Source organism: Mustela lutreola, chromosome 8 (assembly GCF_030435805.1).
Source record: "Mustela lutreola isolate mMusLut2 chromosome 8, mMusLut2.pri, whole genome shotgun sequence".
NCBI lineage: Eukaryota > Metazoa > Chordata > Mammalia > Carnivora > Mustelidae > Mustela > Mustela lutreola.
The window spans coordinates 11,426,754-11,445,161 of NC_081297.1; the positions used below are offsets into that span (position 1 = coordinate 11,426,754).

Below are 18,408 nucleotides of genomic sequence, written 5' to 3' on the forward strand. Positions count from 1 at the left end.
CCTGTGAGCCGCGCACACTCAGGGACGAGCTATAAATCTCAGTCCTCGCCCGTGGAACAAATAATCCGGAAGGAAAACCTGCGACCCACCCTCTCGTGTCAGAGGATTCATCCCCCGGCAAACATAAATTTGGGGTTAATTTGTATCCCTGCTTCCCTCCACTGGGACATGGATTGCTTTTGGGAAGCCTGGAATGTCCGTCTTTCCGTCAGTACCGGTTCCTTCTCAGGGAGCTTTGCTGAGCTCAGCCCCGCAGAGCACACCCCAGCAGCCCGGGCTCCAGGAAGTCGGGGGCGGGGGTCCCCACTCCCGGCCGTGTGAGGGAGCAGTCCACGAGGCCGGTTTGGGCCGGCAGAACAGCAGCAAGCGCAGTGATCCGGCTCCCCAGCCGGCTTCACGCCAATGAACTTCCAGGTAGCTGTCCTTCAGGAACCGGGGCTGATTTAAGGAGCCCCAATTCCTGAAGTAGCTCTTACTATCCCTCGCCCCCCACTCCCGGCGTGTAGGAGACTCAGAGAAGGGAAGGCATCGCCTCGGTCAAGCCAGCGTGTGGGTTTGGATCCGCAGGATCCCGCAGGATCCCGCAGTCCGTGCTCCTGATTCCCGGCATGTTCCTCCCAACACGCGGGGAAGATCCTGCCCCAGCCTGGAGGGCCCAGGAGCGCGCTCCGAGCCCACCACGCAGCAGTGCCACCGCCGAGGCGACACAGGGTGCTTACCGGAGGCGATTCGGGACGGGCAGGGATTCGAACCCGGAGATCGCGGCGTTCTGGTCCCCGGTCTGCGGGCGGCGGCGAGCGGGCGAGGCTCCTCTCGCCACGCGGCTGCCCCGTGGGTGAACAGGACGCCTCCTGCTCCTCGGGAGGCCCCAGGCTCCGCAAGGCTGGCACTCGGAAACTTGCCACGGAACTCGACACGGGCAGCTTCTGCTCAAGGGAAGTGCTCTTTCAGGAGGGGAGAAGGTGGGCGTTTTGCCTCCAGAAGTGGTCAACACTGGCAACACCTGAGCGCATTCGAGAACGAGAAATCCACGCCGCGTTCTCCAAGCCTCGGGCCGCACCTGCACCTTTCGAAGATGTCACCCCCGGGGAAGCCGTGACCTGAGGCACAGCTGTCTCCAGACTGGCAATTACTCTTCATTTTGCGCACAGGGTTTTTCATCCAGCAACGCCCCCCCCCCACCCCGCCCCTGCCCCCACCTTCCCTTGGCTTCTTCTGAAAACCCCCTGCACTAAAAGTAGCTGTTTCCAAAGTGTGGCCCGTGGGTGGCCTGGATCTTCACATGCCGATTCCCGGGCTGCTCACCAGACCCACTGAATCACAAATTCAGACTTCTAAGCACCCCACCCCCACCCCGCAAAAAAAGGTTTCCAAGTAATTCTGCTGCACACGAAAAGCATGAACTCTGGCATTCCGGCGGAAGCGACCCATCTCTCTGCAGCTGCCCCGTATTTAAACCGTGAGCCCCAGGCAGCTTTTACGATGAGGTTGTGGGCCGTCACCGCTGGCTCCGAGAGGGGCAGGAAGAAGTTTGAGCTCTTCCGAGAGCCTCCAGAAACCTTCACGCGGGCAGATTTCAGGGGCTTCCAAGCCCCGGGTGCTCCGGCCTCTGCCCGAGCCACTCCAAAGCACGGTAGACATCAGAATACAACTGTGCTCCCCACTGAAGGTCATGCTGCTGGTTAGGGAAAGGAGACCATGATTTGCTTTTTGAATTATTTTTAAACATTTGATTAACGATTCTGATTTCTTGGCAATTATAGCGTTAAATCGGGAGTTAAATTCAAAATTATCAAACTTCACGTGTTAACAGTTAATAAAATATTACACTTCAGTCTTGCAAGGGTTTTTCTTTTCTATTTTGGAGCCCAGATTTTATTTCATCAGGTCCGTGGGAAGCTGGCAGGCAGGGTCTCTCTGATGAGATGGCCTGGGGCCCCCCAGCTCCACGGTTTATGGGAGGAAGATCTTCCAGGGAGCGGGGTGGGGGGGGGGCGCGGAGAAGGGGTGAGTTGGCACATCCCACTTTATGGGGTTTCTACAGCCAGTGTGGCAGGCTTCTGACATCCTTAGTGACTTCAGAGCAATAGCTCCCTTGGATTTTCCTGTCCTGAGCAGGACTGTTTAAGCACAGACTATAAAACCAACTTGCACATTTTTGTTTATGTATTTAAGAAAGCTTTCTTTATTTACATTGTATGTTTTCAATATTTACCTTACCAAACAAGATGATAATTTTTAGAAATTATCTAGGTTTTAGAAATTTCTAGAAAATTAGAAAAAGAAAAAAACAATGCATCAGAGGGGAATGCAATTTAGAGACCAACAACCCTTACATTTATTAGTCATATGCTCTGCACTGTTTTAAGCTTTTTGTAGATATGAATACACTAATCCTCATACGAAGTAAGCCCTGTGAATGCCATTATACAGATGAGAAGCCAAAATATGAAGTTATTGAGTGACTTTCTCATTATCGCACAGCTAGGAAGGGGAAGGGGTGGGCTTTGGTTAGTCATTTCACTTTCTTAAAACTGATCAAGGAAATGTGGTCTGAGAATTTCAAAGATCTTTCTGTATCATGTGTCCTGTAGAGGGGAAGTGGTTTTGGGGTATTTTTTAGATTTATTTATTGGAGAGAGCGAGAGCGAGAGAGAGAGAGAGAGAGAGAGCACATGTGCAAAAGGGGCTGAGCGGGGATGGGAGAGAAAATCCCATGCTGACTCTCTGCTGATTTTGGAGCCCACCTTGGGGCTCGATCTCATGACCCTGAGATCACGCCCTGAGCTGGAATCAAGAGTGGGACACTAAAATGACGGAGCCACCCAGGCGCCCCAGGGGAACCCAGCAGGTCTAGTTCTGGGGCATAAGTCTGTCCTTTGCATCACGCTGTAGATACTTCTGCTGTGCGGGAAGTTTCTTTTTCATCCATAGTCTAGTGTCCTACCCTCCCCTCCCCCAACAAAGCTGTGAGCTCCTGCAGGGGTGGTCAGTCCTTCCTCAGCCTTTCAAGCTTCAGAGACCAGACCCTGCTCAGCACCAAGTGGGCCTTCAGTGAGTTGGGCTGGGTCCAGTCAAACATGGCCAGGGTACAGCCTATATGATACGGACAGGCTTTCTAAAATTCTCCATTCACATTTTCTGCATCAGTTTTTGGAAAGTGAAATCGCTAAGCAGAACATGAATTAATTCACTGTTTTCTTTGTGGATCCAGTGAAGTTGGTATAAGCGTCTCTTAGTAAATGTAGGTCAACATTCAGGAGTTACGGTGCTCCACTGGGATGGAATCAGTCCCCGGGGTTCTGTGGAGCCTGTTTTCTTTCTCTAAAGGCATGGCTGAAGCATGTTTTGGTCTCCAAATGTTAACATTTCTGGTGGTAAAACATTCTCCATCCGGAGAGACGGATAAAATACAGGGTCGGTTGGCAAGAGGTGACGACAGCTAACAGGTTTGCACTTGATAGAATCTATCGACATGGTTAACATGCTTGTATGAACCTAAAGCCAAAATTGTCTCATTTGTTACTGTCATCAAAGTCAGTACTCTGATCATTTGAAAATTATCCCTTAGGATAGCAGTCTGACCAGTTTCTACTAATGAAGTTTCCTCAAAGCCCCTTAGTTCCTAGATCAGCAAGCCCTCCCCATCCCCAGGCTGGTTGGTTGTGCCCCTCTTAGCCCATACCCTGCAAGGACCATCACAGGGGCCCCAGGGTGACCTGCCTCTCAAAGGTTACCATGTTCCCAGGAAAACAGATTTAACTTCCTTTTGGTTGCATAGATACCGCCCCCCCATCCCAATCTATCTCTAAAAGAAACTGCCAAGAGGTGATTTTTAAAACCTCAATGCCTAAGTTTATGGAGTGTTTACTTAATTGCAATGCTCTATGCTGGTACTGTAGGATTTTTTTTTAACTATAAGAACATTCCAACCCTCCAGGAAATGAGATAAGTCATGAACACATTAAAATTCAAATATAAAATAGTTATCATGGACCAAGAGTCAGAGCTGAATTAGATCTGGGCTTACCTTTATCACTGACAGTATGATGTGGGATTAGGTGTTGAACTTCTTTGAGTCTGATCTTCTTTGTGATTATAAGAGGGGTGATAACACGTACCTAAGTGATTAGGAGGATTACAATAATGGATGGGTGGCAATACTGCTGATGACCCACCCCCATTTCACCTGCAGCTATGGTGGGCAATTTCCATAGGAAAGAGCTTCCCACTGTTACAGACTGAATTCTGATCCCATAAAATTCATATGTGAATCCCTACTCCCCAGGGTGGCTGCATTTGGAGAAAGGGCCTCTAAAGAGATAGTAGGGTTAAAGGTGGTCCTAAGGATGGGATCCTAATCCAAGAGGACACTAGGAGAGAGAAACCCTATCACTGTGCACATACCACATGGGAACACGGCAAGAAGGCAGCTACCCGCAAGCCACAGAGAGAGACCCTAGGAGAAACCAACCCTCCCCAAACCCAGACTTCGGACTTTCCACCTCCAGAACTGTAAAAAAATAAATTTGTTTATAGGCGTCCCAGTCTGGTATTTTGTTACAGCAGCCTGAGCTGACTCATGCATGTGAGTCATGTCATCCATATTAATTAATTACTCAATTACCCGAGTAATTTTTGGCACTCCCAGGAGCTTGCTTAGCCTTCAACAGGCCAACCTGGAAAGTGAAGGCCTCAAGGGACACCCCTCAAACAGCAGCAGGACAGGAGACTGTGGAAGAATGTCCCCACCCCTCGTCATTGAAAGGAGCCATGCTGAGATGGGGTGCTATCTTTTCTCAGAAGGGCACATCAGGGTTGGGCGCCATGCCCCACAGCACCAACCCATTTGCTAATGCAAACTTCATCAGCTTTTCTCCTTCACTCCCTTCCTTTGTTCCACACCCTCACTTGGGACCATTCCAAATAAACAATCTTCACATAAGTCCTTGATTTGGGGTCTGCCTTTGGGGGAACTCCAAACTCATGTCCAGAGGCAGATTCACATTACCCTCTCTCAGTGACCAACAAAAAAGTGAGCATAAGATTTAGCAAAATAAGACAAATTACAGTGAAGCAATGGGGTTGGCTGCCACCTGAACACCACAGGCATCAAGAGGAAAATCCAGTTTGATTCCCGGATGAGCACACAGGAGCATGATTTGGATAGAAATTTAATGAGAATGCATTTCAAATATAATGAATACTCAGGACAATCATGTGATCTCAGTCCAAATCTGGTGAGACTTTATTCCAAATCTCGAGAGATCTTAGTCCAAGTCTCCTGAGGACTTGGGCAATTCTCAGCTCTTAACCCAAATCTCATGAGATCATGATCCAAATCTTATGAGATCTCAGTCCAAATCTCATGAGAACTCAGGCTCCTAGATTTCTACCCAAATCTCATGAGAACTCATTTCATATGTCTTGACATTTCAGGGAAATCTCATTATCTATTTCCAAATCTCATGAGATTTCAGTCAAATCCCAGGAGGAGATCTCTAAATCTTGTGATGTCTCAATCCAAAAACTCCTGAGATGTCAGGCACATACAACAACATTTCTTCCCAGATCCCCTGAGAGATCTCAGTCCAAACCTCATGAGATCTCAGTCCAAATCCCTGAGAACTTATTTAAAATCTCATGGGATCTCAGTCCAAATATCATGAGAATGTACCCAAATCTTATGATATATCATTCATTCCAAATCTCCTGAGAACTCAGACATTTCTCACTAGATTTCTTCCCAAACCTCATGAGATCATGTGAGATTTCAGTCCAAATCTTGTGATCTCTGTCCAACTATGAGATCTTAGTTGAAATCTCGTGAAAACTCAGTCACATACTGTGAGATCTCAATCCAAATCTCCTGATACCTCAGTCCAAATCTCATGAGAACTGGGGCATTTCTCATGAGATTTCTGTCCAAATCTTTTGAGAACTCGTTTCAATAATCATGAGAACTCAGTGAAATCTTGTGAATTCTGTCCAAATCTCATGAGAATACAGGCACATTCCATGAGATTCCTGCCACTGGAGGCAGTGGTGAGCTCCAGTGCGAGAGGCTGGAAGAAGTTGCAATGTTCTTTAACACCACTGCATGCATTGGTCAGCTACAGTGCAAGCGATGCCTGAAGGCCTTGCAGTGCTGCTTACAGCCACTACAGGCAGTGCTGAGATGCAATGTGAGATCATAGGCAGTTTGTCACCACTGGAGGCAGTGTTGAGCTGCAGTTTAAGATGTTGCAAGGAGTGGCAGTGCAGTTTCTTACAGCTGAGGGCAGTGGTGAGCTGCAGGGAGAGACACTGAAAGCAGAGTCAGCGTCTGTTCCCGCCACTGGAGGCAGTGGCCAGCAGCAGTGCTAGGGAAGCCAGAAGGATTTGCAGTGATACCAACCACTACTTAAGGCAGTGTTGACATACAGGGTGAGCCCATGTATGGCGTGGCTTTGCAGCTTGTCACCACTGGGACAGTGATGAACTACAATATGAGATGCTGAAAGGAGTGTGAGTGAAGTATCCTGACACTGGAAGCGCTGGTGAACTGCAGAGCAAGAAGCTGGAAGATGTGGCACTGCCAGTTCCCGCCACTGGAGCAGTGGTCACCTGGAGTGTGAGGGTGCCTGAAGGTGTTGCAGTGCTCTCACCACCACTAGAGGCAGTGTTGAGATGTAGTGCGAGGCCATGTGTGGCATAGCTATGCAGGATGTCACCACCAGAGGCAGAGGGGAGCCTGACCCACGCCCTCAACTAAACACCACAGGGAGCTATCCTGAGCGCCTGCAGATCGGGCCTGCCCCTAGGCCCTAACCCTGGCTTGAGATTTCTGGCTTTGGTGCCCCGATGGGCCAGGTACCCAAGTCCTCCACACTGGGGACACCTGAGCCATACCTCAGACTCTGACTTCCATCCAGAAGGGAACCGTGCCATTTGGAACTCCACAAAGGATTCAGAGCAGGAGAAATCTGCATGCCCGCCTGAGGCCGCCCCTACTTTCAGAGGTACCCTGGACACAAACCTGGAGCCAGACACTCAGCCTGACTCATGCCCTCTACTCAGCCCCCACAGAAGCTCACCTCAGCGGCAACAGATCAAACCCCAATGTCCCTAGGGCCTACCCCTAACCCTAGTTTTGGTTTCCTGGCCTCTGTGCCCAAGGCCTGGCACCCAAGTCCTCTAGATTGGGGATACCCGAGGCATACTGCAGGACTCTGCCTGCCACCCAGAAGGAAACCAAGCCATTTGGAACTCCTCAAAGGATTCAGAGCAGGAGAAATCTACATGCCCATCTGGAGCCACCTCCAACTTCAGCGGTCCCCTGGACACAAACCCGGAGCCAGACACTCGGCCTGACCCATGCCCTCAACTCAGCTCCCTGGGGAGTTTGCCTCAGTGCAGGCAGATTGGGCTTGCCATACCCCTGTGCCCTAAACCTTACCCGAGTTTGGGGTTCAGGCTTCTGTTCCTAGCCTGGCACCCAAGGCCTCCAGACTGGGGACACCTGAGCCACACCAGAGGACTCAGCCTGCCACCCAGGAAGAAACTGAGCCATTTGCAACTCCAGAAGGGATTCAGAGAGGAGAATTCTGACTGAAATAATCAGTAAATCCCCGTTTATGTCTATGTTTGTTACCATACTGAACACACACCCTAAGCCCAATATTCTCCCTACCTGTAGCCCTCAAATCTGTCCCCTGTGACATTCTTCTCTCATCAGCAGATCAAACCTTCTGTGCTCCTGGGCCTTAACCCTAACCCTAGCTCAAGACATGGGTGAAAGCCAGAACAAGCATTCCCTGTAGACCATATACAAGTGACTAACAGACAAACGAAGGAATGCTCGACATCACCAGCCATCAGGGAAATACAAATCAAAACCATAAGAAACCACTTGACAGCAGTTAGAGTGGCTAAAATTAACAAGTCATGGAATAACAAATGTTGAGGATGCGTAGAAAGGGCAACCCTCTTCCACTGCTAGTGAGAATGCAAGCTCATACGGCCAGTCTGTAAAATGGTATCAAGTTTCTTCAAGAAGGTAAAAAGAGCTATCCTACTACCTGGCAACTGCACTACTGGGTATTTACCCCAAAGATAGAGATTGAGTGAAAAGTAGTGACACCTGCGCCCCCAAGTTCACTGCAGCAATATCCACTATAGCTAAACTGTGGAAAGAGCCCAGATGTGCACGGACAGATGAGTACATAAATACAATGGAATATTATTCACCCATCAGGAAAGGATGTATACTTACCATCATATCAACCTGGATGGAACTGGACGATATTATGCTAAGCAAAATGAGTCTATCAGAAAGACAACTGCCATAGGGTTTCACTCATATGTGAAATAGAAGAAACAGCACAGAGGATCATGGGGAAGAGAGGGAAAGCTGAATGGGCAGTCATCAGACAGGGAGAAAAACCATGAAAGACTTAACTACAGCAACAAACTGAGGGTTGCAGGAAGGGAGGTGGGTAGGGGATGGGGTAAGTGGGTGATGGCATTAAGAAGGTCACGTGATGCAACGAGCACTGGGTGTTATAGACAGCTGATCTGTTATTGAACACTACATCGGAAACCAATGATGTACTCTAAGTTAGCTCATTGAGCTGAAGTTAAACAAAAAGAACTCAAGCAAACACTCCTAAAAATTTGTATGGGACCACCAAAGATACTGAACAGCCAATACAATATTGAGAAAGAAAAAGCTGGAGGAGTCACAATTCCTGATTTCAAGTTGTACTACAAAGCTCTAGTCATCCTAACAGTATGGTCCTGGCACAGTAATACATACAGTGACCAAGGGGACAGGACAGCAGCTCAGACATAAACCCACAATTATGTGACCAATTAATCTTCCACAAGGCAGGCAAGAATATCAAAAGGGAAAAGAACAGTCTCTACAAAAAATGGTGTTGGGAAAACTGGGCAGCTATGCACAGAAGAATGAAATTAGACCTTTTTCTTACACCATCCAAATGAACTGAAAATAGTTTCAAGACCTCAATGGAAGACCTGAAACCATGAAAGTCCTACAAGAGGGCACAGACAGTAACTTCTCTGACATGGACCACACCAACATTTTTCTAGACATGTTCCCTGAGGCAAAGGAAACAAAAGCAAAACTAAACTACTGGGACTACATCAAAATAAAAAGTTTCCACAGAGCAGAAGAACAATGAAAATGTAATCATCAAAAGACAACCTCCTGAAAGGGAGAAGATATTTGCAAATATCCTATGGAATGAAGGGATAGTGTCCAAAATATATAGAACTGATAAAACTCAACACCCCCAAAACAGAACGTAGTTAAAAAAAAAATAGGCAGATGATATGAACAGCATTTCTCCAAAGAAGAAATACAGATGGCCAAATGTCCCCTGAAATGATGTTCACCATCACCCATCATCTGGAAAATGCAAATCCAAAGTACAGTGGGATATGACCTCACACCTATCAGAATGGCTCCCGTCAACAGCACAAGAAACAACAGGTGTTGGCAGGATATGGAGAAAGGGAAAGCCTCGTGCATTCTTGGTGGGAATGCAACCTGCTGCAGCCACTGTGGGAAACAGTATGGATGTTCCTCAGAAAACCAAATTGAGAACTCACTACCCTATGATCCAGCAGTCACACGACTGGTGTTAACCCAAAGAATAGGAGAACAATCATTGAAAAAGATAAATGCGGCCCTGTTTCTTGAAACATTATTTGCAATATAATAGGGAAGAAATCCAAGTGTCTGTTTATAAATTGATAAATGAGACAATAGATATGTGTATACACGCGCACACGCACACTCATGCATGCGTGGTGGAATCCTACTCAGCCATAAAAAAAATGAAATCTTGCCATTTGCAGACACATGGATGGAACTAGAGAGTGTGATCCTAAGTGAAATCAGAGAAAGACAATACCATAGAATGTCACTCTTATGTGGAATTTAAGAAAGAAAAAATAAAGAGAAAAAGACAAACCTAAGTACAGAATTTTAAAAAATGATTTTATTTATTTATTTATTTATTTATTGGACAATGAGCTAGAGAAAGAGCACAAGTAGACAGAATGGCAGGCAGAGGGAGAGAGAGAAGCGGGCTCTCTGCTGAGCAAGGAGAGCTTGGGGCTTGATCCCAGGACTGTGGAATCATGACCTGAACCAAGGGCAGATGCTTCACCGGCTGAGCCCCACAGGTGCCCCACAGGCTCTTAACAACAGAGAACAAACTGATGGTTACCAAAGGGGAGGTGGGTGGAAGGAAGAGTGAACTAGGTGAAGGGAATTAAGATTACGCTTTTCCTGATGAGCACGGAGTAATATACCAAACTACAGAATCACCCTGTTGTACATCTGAAACTAATATACCACTGTATGTTAAGTCAACTGGAATTAAAACAAAACATAAAAACGATTTTTCTTTCGGTAACCTATTTGAAAAAGCTTTTGCTGTGCAATGTTCGTAAGCCCTACTTGGGAGTATTTCCTCGACAATATTTATTCAGATTTCACTGAGTTCTTACACTTTAACTGTTGATCCCAGCCCACAGGAGCATGGTTGCTTTCTGTCCTGGCTCTGCACCTGGCATTCAACGGTGTACATAGAGACAGATGCCACTTCACAGTCCAGAAAGCTGTTACTGTTTCTGTTTTAATGTAAGACAGTCACAGAGTGCAGGACAGGGTTCGGAGCAGGCTGGTTCTCTATCCTGGATCGCTAATTCAATGGTCATTCCCTGGATCCCTTCGGCCAATAGGTTCCCTGTGGATGAGCGTGCTTCCAAGCACATCCATGGAAGGTGCAAAGGTGGGTGGGCTCCGTGCAGGACAGGAAGAGGTCAAAGCACAGACAAGGGTACCATCCCCTGCCGTGATCCAGGAACTGCCACGAGAGCAACAGGAAACCACCGAGGTCATCAAATGAAGGCAGGAGGCACAGGTCACGGAATCTCGAGATGCAGGGCTCCTCCAAGGCTGCTCTGAGCTACCTCCGGGAGGAAGAGGGGGGTGAAGGAATGAGAAAGAGAAAGTGCCTGCCTCTGCTTCATGCCACCTGCCCACCGCTCCTGGCACGCATCAGTCTACATCGCTGACAGCCTGGGCTCAGGATGGGCTGGCTCGGGTCCCTCAACTCTCAGTGGGACAGCTGGCCCCAGGCTCAGGGACATCTGAGGAAGGTGGGAGGGAAGGTTGCCCCTCCCAGGTCACTCGTCTTTGAGCAGACAGCCCTGCAGGACTGCTGAAAACTCACTAACGGGTCTGAAGGACGTGCCATGGATGAACTAAGGCACGGAGAAATGGAAAGCAATATTGGCTTTTAAGGTCAGAGCTGTCAGCTCAGAAAGTGGGGACAGCTTCCCTGAGGAGGACTGAGGGGAGGGCAGGCCAGGCTGAAAACGGAGACGCGGTTCTCCTGATTGGGGACCTGCAGCCCCCTTCCAGGGCAGGGCACCGTCCTCCCCTCACAGGGGATCCACGGAAGTGTTCCATCAGGGGACTGACTGAGCTGCCTCTCGAGAAGGCTACCCTGGCATCGGGTTGCACAGGACCCCAGGCAGGAGGGCCAGCTGGAGGGCCAGCAATAACCCGGGGGCCATGGGGAAGAGCAAAGGCTCATGACCACGAAGATGATGAAAAGTAGGAGGCGGCAGCATGGGTGCCGGCTCGGAAGTACCATGGGCACCATGCCCACAGGTACATTGACTGGGTGCCTTCTGAGCCAGGCATGGCTGACCTCGGTGGGCTCCAGATGAGTCAGGACCACAACCCTAGGAAGTGTGCACCACCACTGCCCTCCCTCCCCATGCTGCTGCTAGGAACCAGTCACCAAGCCGGGTCAGTTTGTATAGAAATGGAGTGGCCTCACTGCCCCCCCCCACACTGCCCCCTGGTGGCGATCCAGGACAACCGACGTGCCCGGCCCGAGACCCCTGTCCACCTGTCTCCGCATGACTCAACAGACAGGAGGGTGTCCCTGAATTCCACAGGATACGATGAGACAGATCCACAGGCCCCGCTTCCCCACCCACCGCCAACACCCAGGACCTCGGCTAGTGACATGAAGCACACCATGTCCCGTTTCTCCCACTTCCCACAGAAAGCTGGGTTCTGATCCCATCAGCAAACAAGTGTTGGAGGGGATGTGGAGAAAGGGGAACCCTCTTACGCTGTTGGTGGGAATGCAAGCTGGTGCAGCCACTTTGGAGAACAGTGTGGAGATTCCTTAAGAAATCAAACACAGAGCTTCCCTATGACCCTGCAATTGCACTACTGGGTATTTACCCCCAGAGATACAGATGTCGTGAAAAGAAGGGCCATCTGTACCCCAATGTTCATAGAAGCAATGGCCACAGTTGCCAAACTGTGGAAGGCGCAGAGATGCCCTTTAACGGACGAATGGATAAGGAAGATGTGGTCCATATATACAATGGAGTATTATGTCTCCAACAGAAAGGACGAATACCCAGCTTTTGTATCAACATGGATGGGACTGGAAGAGATTATGCTGAGTGAAATCAGTCAAGCAGAGAGAGTCAATTATCATATGGTTTCACTTACTTGTGGAGCATAAGGAATAACACGGAGGACATTAGGAGAAGGAAAGGAAAAGTGAATTGGGGGAAATCGGAGGGGGAGGTGAACCATGAGAGACTGTGGACTCTGAGAAACAAACTGAGAGTTTTGGAGGGGAGGGGTAGGGGGTTGGGTGAGCCTGGTGGTGGGTATTACGGAGGGCACGGATTGCATGGAGCACTGGGTGTGGTGCATAAACAATGACTCTTGGAACATGAACAAAGATCAAATTAAAAAAAATAAAAAATTAATTTTAAAAAGTAAATATATTCTAGATTTCATACAACGTGAGTGCTAATGGCCCATACCCCCGATTCCTAGAAGCAACAAAGAGTCAATCATCCAGCATTGACTGGAGGTTTGTGACATGACTTGTCTGACCAAATAACAGCATTTCAGCCAACATCTCCAGGACCTCCGAGTTTTCCCAAGTGTCTCTGTGAGCCTCTGATCCTTCCATCGACCTCTTTGGGAAGATATATCCTTATCTCTGGCCTTTTCTGTGACCCTTCGGTGGTCTCCCCTCCCCCCAACTAGGGCCACCCTTGCCAGGATTCCCCGTGCCCCTTGGCTGGGTGCCCACATCCCACACTGGGCTCCACGAGCCCCATGTTTTGTGCAAGACCTGTGCGCTCCCTCTGCGGTCACCTGGCATCTCCCTTGCAGTGGCCTGCATCTTCCTGCACTGGGTCTCCCCTGACCAGTCTGTGAGGCCAGCCTGTGCCCATGTCAAGCGATGGAAGTGTGAGTCCAGAAGGTCCAGATGACCTAGAGCCTGGGCCAAGGATGGTCCCTGAGAAGAGGAGGAGTTGGGTCCAGGGAGGCTGAGGGAGGACGTGGCACAGTGAGTCACCAGGAGGAGAGTGAGCACCGTGGGGGCCTGGCCCTCCGGCCTGCTGGGAGACCGCACTGGATCTGCGCCAGGACTGGAGATCATCGGGGTATCCACCGTCCCCAGCTGCAGGCTGGCAGTGACTGGCAGGGGAGGGGCACAGCTGGTGCAGGAGAGAGCCCTCTGCAGAGAGGAGGGGGCAGGGACTCCCCAGCAGCAGGTGCACTGGGGAGGACTGAGGGGGGGCATCAGCGGACAGCAGTGTCTGAAGCTGGGGTCTCCACACAGGCGCCCTCCTGAGGCTCAGCACAAGCTTTTCTGGAAGGCCTGTGTCCCCATACTCAAAGTCTGGCCCAGGACCTCTCCTCAAGCCCCAACTCCTAATCCTTTATACTCAGCTCAAGTGACAAAAAACGGCCAATAGTTGAGGTGGTGTTGGGAGCACAGAGATGTGATTTTCTGGCCCATGCTGTAACATTGATGGCACTTTAAAAGTCTCAGGACTTTGATTCAAAAATGGTAGAATGCTGGGACCCGAGACTGCTTTCTAGAAGCCTGCCTCTGTGCCTTACAGCCCTCCCATCCCACTAGCTCTGCTCAGAACCCCTCCAGACCACAGACCCACGATCTTGGATCCTCAGATGGCCCAGACGACATGCCTTCAAACAGCGATCCAGGTGGGACAGCAGGACACACTGCGGATTCCAGCTAATAATTCCCCTCCCTGGAACATGAGGGCTCCGCTGGACGAGCTGTCCGGAAACAGCCAGGCCACGGTTCCAAGAAGACACCAGAGGCTCAGGAGTAACTGAGGAGCATCTGGAGGTCAGGTAGGAATCAGATTCCAGTGGGAATCTCAGGTGGTTTAGCCTATGGGCAGCTCTAATCCCCCTAAACGCGCAGTGTGATGGCTCCACCGCGGGATGGGGAGGGACCAAGCCTGCAGGACCCACAGCTCCACTGTCAGAGGTTGCCAACTTGATCTGTGCACAGGTGGGGAAACCTGGCCATACCCTGAAGAATTTCTGGAAACAGTAGCCATCTCAGTGGCGGTCCTTCCAGCTGCCTGAGGCACGATCGAGCCAGAGCCCAGCACACTAGCCAGAATCGGAAGAAGGAGAAACAGTTCTTCATGTCAATAGTTTCTGAGTTACCGGTTTGTTCCTATGGTTAGTGTACTGTGCGAGGCCTTGAAAATGTGCTCCTCATGTTCTCTGCCAGAGAGGTTCTTGAAAAATCTGGTTTATAGGTAAAATCATCCAGAATTGACATTGGTTGGCACAGCCATGGTGGGAAAAGTAGGGAGTGTCCCCAAAATACTAGAAATAGAACTCCTGTAAGATCCCACCACTGGGTAGACATTTGCAGGAAATTAAGTCAGTTTCTCAAAGTAAGATCTGCACACTCTCACCCAATGTCCTGGAGGAAGGACGGCCACCCTTAGCAACAGGGCACCTGTGTGGGAAGTCGTAGGCAATTGCCATCTGGAGGCAGGTGCCTCCCTGGAGAAGGGGTTGCCCCAGGACTGGAGGTCTCTGCAGCAGCACATTCAATGTCCTGGATACTAGGAGGAGAAGGGCACAGCACCAGGCCAGTAAAGGTTGGGATACGGTACCCCAAATATGGCACCTTCGCAAATTAAATATAGAAACTGAAAGAATTGTGCATAGAGCAGAAGCAGGAAGATCCCTCTGATCACCAGCCATCAGCCGTTCTTCCTTAAAGCAGGTCAGAATACTCCCATGTGGCACTTTCTCTCCCCAGACCGCAGGGAGGACCTGCTGATCACCAGAGTCAAGGAATCTAGGGCCACAAAGTCTGTAGGAACAAACCTGGTTAAACTAACCTTTATCTTCCCAGTTACTTCTTTGTCATTTACCAGCCCGAGTCCAAACTCCTGTGTCTCTCAATTCTTCTTCACACACTGATCGCTTCTTTGTCTGAAAGATAGAAGAGCTGTCTGTTCCAGTCACCTCTGCTGGTCTCCATGTTCACGTGAGGCTCCCACCAGAGAAGAAAATCAATATACTTTCCCTGTTTTTCTCCCGTTCATCTGTCTTTGTCAAATCCAGACCCAGCCAGGGACCTTAAGAGGACTTGAAGGAAACTTTCCTCTCTTGCAGCCCTGGGCAAGGGTTGGTGGCAGGGGGAGGCAGGAAAACCCATCCCATATTCCCGACCTTGGTTAAAACTGCTTCTGTGCATAGCAGCACAGGACTGTGCTTGGCTGGGAGCCAGGGAGAGAGACAGGTGGAACATGTAGGAAGCCACCTGACCCCCAGCCCGGGGCCTTGGCCCCACTGACAAGCCCAGGGTGTGATGATGAATATTACCATGGAGGCATCCTGAAATCAGACCTTCCTCACGCCAGGCTTTGTTATGGCTTCTTGTGGCGGTTGCTACTGCTGGCTTAGTGACTTTCCTAAACTAACTTTGTTCAGTCCGTGTTCTTTGTTGTATGTGGTCACTGGATCCTGTGCTGTTAACTTAGTGGTCAGCTAGTGGCTGGGCAGAGAGGTCACCGTGTTTTCAAGCTATGGGCTACAGATCGGAGGTCCCCACAACCTCCTCCTCGGGTTAGAATAGTCTGATTGAGCGGCTCATGGAACTCAGGGAAACACGTCACTTACTAGATGACCCGTTCATTAAAAGGACAGAACTCAGAACCAAGCAAGCTGGAAGTGATGAGCAAGGCAAGCTGTGTGGCAGAGGCTCAGAGCTCCCCTGCTCTCCGAGTGACCTTTGTCTGTACTTCCTAACTGATGACCTCCCTCCTTCCGCCTCATCTGTTAACTCAAATCAAAGACCTGGTGGGCACCAAAACAACCCCTCAAGCAATAGCTACTCTCAGATGCCAGCAAGATCCCGTGACATGGAACCCAAGATTGACCCAATGATTGACCAGAAACTTATACCCCCCCGCACAACCCACCGACCTTTGTAATATTCTGCAAAGTTACAGGACAAAATATCAATACACGAAAATCTCTTTTAAGGGCTCCTGGGTGGCTCCGTTGGTTCAGCAACTGCCTTCAGCTCAGGTCATGATCCTGGAATCCCGGGATCGAGTCCTGCATTGGGCTCCCAACTCCAAGGGGAGTCTGCTTCTCCCTCTGACCTTACACTGAGGGGACAGAATGGTCTTTTCAACAAAGGGTGCCAGACAACCGGCTGTCCATGCACTGAGGAGTGGAACTGGACCCTAACCTCACACCGCATACACACATGAACCATAAGTCAAAGGCTTAAAGGTAAGAAGCAAAGTTATAAGCTCCAGAAAAAAAGGGGGGATAAATCTCCATAACCTTGGATTTAGCAATGCTTTTCGATCCAACACCAAAGCGTAAGAAGAGAAGGAAAAAAATAGATAAAATAATACCCTCAAAATCCTTCTCCCTGAAGTCGGGACGCTCTCCCCACAGCCGTCTACAGGGTCCGCGGAGTTGCTCCTGAACTCCCAGGCCCCGGGCCAGCCCTGGAGCGGGTGTGGACGCGGGGAGGACCCTGCAGGGCCGAGGCGGGGGGAGCGCGAGCCCCCCGAGGCGGGCGGCCGCTCCCTGCCTGCAGACCGTCTGAGGAGCCCCAGGAGCCGAGTCTGCAGGTGCGCAGACGTGCTCATGGGACACGGGGAACATCTGAGCCCAGGAAGGGGGGACCCCACAGCCCCGCACACAGCACCGCAGGGGGCCCTGTCCCCGCACATGAAGCCACGGAAACCCCACGGTCCACACCGCGCAGGCGTCCTCCGTGGAGGCCTGAGAACGCGCACCCCCACGACAGTCCGCGCTGAGGCGGCTTCTCACCTTCTCCAGTGGCCGTCCAGAGGGAGCTGCACGGCTGTCAGTGTGCAAGCGGCCCCACGTCCTCCCCAGCTTGTCCTGTTAGCGTGGCAGTGGCACCACATCCTCCAGAAGTCTCCACAGCGGTCCCGAGGAGGCCTGGCGGCTGTCTCAGCTGCGGCTGCGCAGGCCGGGCTCAGGGCGGGAGGTGGGGCCCGGCGCCCTCTGCAGGCGGTGGAGGGCAGTGCAGGACCAGGGGAGCTCCCCCGTCAAAGGAAGCACCTGCTCGGTCCTGGGGTCCAGCTGAAGCCAGCTCATTCTGGAAATTCAAGCTGCTTGGAGCCCAATATGCCCCGACTTCTCCAAAAATAGTTAAGGAACAATGAATTGGAAACAATATGGAATGACAACAGTCCCTGACCCAAACGGTGGCACCGAACATGACCCTGGCCCTGACACAGACCCACACTCTGACCCCAACTTGCTCTCAAGCCAGGCCCTGACTCCAATCCAAGACCCTAATCCTAGCCCCCAACCCAAACAAGAATTAAAATGTAGAAACTGCAAATATCCATCAGTGGTGAAAGCATAAACAAGGTGTGGTGAAGTGTTTGAATTTGGGTTCATGTTCAGGTTTCAGTCAGAGTTCTAGATCAGGCTTTGGGTTTAGGGTCAGGGTGAGGATTTAGAGTGAAGGGAAAGGGAAGTTAGAGTTTAGGGCTTTAGGTTTATGATTTAGGGTTTAAGACTCAGGGCTTCTGGATAAAGTTCAAGGTCAAATTTGGAATTTGGGTTCATGCTGGGCTTTGGGTTCAGGGTCCATGACTCAGGGTTCTGGTTTAGGGTTTGGGTTTGTGGTTCAGGGCTTGGGTCCAGCGCTCAGGTTCAGATTCCAGACTTCGGGTTCAGTTTCAGGTTTGAGATTCAAGGTTCCAGTTTGGGCGGTAAGGTCAGGTTAGGTTTCAGTGTTAAAGTTAGGGGTCAAGGTTAGGTTTCGGGATGACACATTTTCTTCAGTTGTCATCATGTACACAAAATTTCTATCTGAAGTTTCTAAATCTGAAATGTTATTTGGGCATTAGGCACTGGCTTGGAATTTAGGATCCCAGTAACTCCCTACTGACATCATTCTGATCGTAGAGTCTCCCAGTCACCCAGAAGCAGCTTTTTTCTTGGCCCAAACATACCCTGGCATAGAGGGGCGAGCTGGTGCCAAGGTTGTGATG

General features: G+C 50.1%; 1 long non-coding RNA gene across 1 annotated transcript; it reads right to left on the reverse strand.

Annotated features, from left to right (window-relative positions):
* Positions 1-10,631: 10,631 nt before the first annotated feature.
* On the reverse strand, positions 10,632-17,377 carry LOC131838102 (uncharacterized). Its single transcript, XR_009356475.1, has 3 exons — positions 17,207-17,377; positions 15,250-15,343; positions 10,632-10,982 (listed from the first exon to the last, which is right to left on the reverse strand). It is a non-coding gene; the product is annotated as an uncharacterized LOC131838102 (long non-coding RNA).
* Between the last annotated feature and the right edge of the window lie 1,031 nt (positions 17,378-18,408).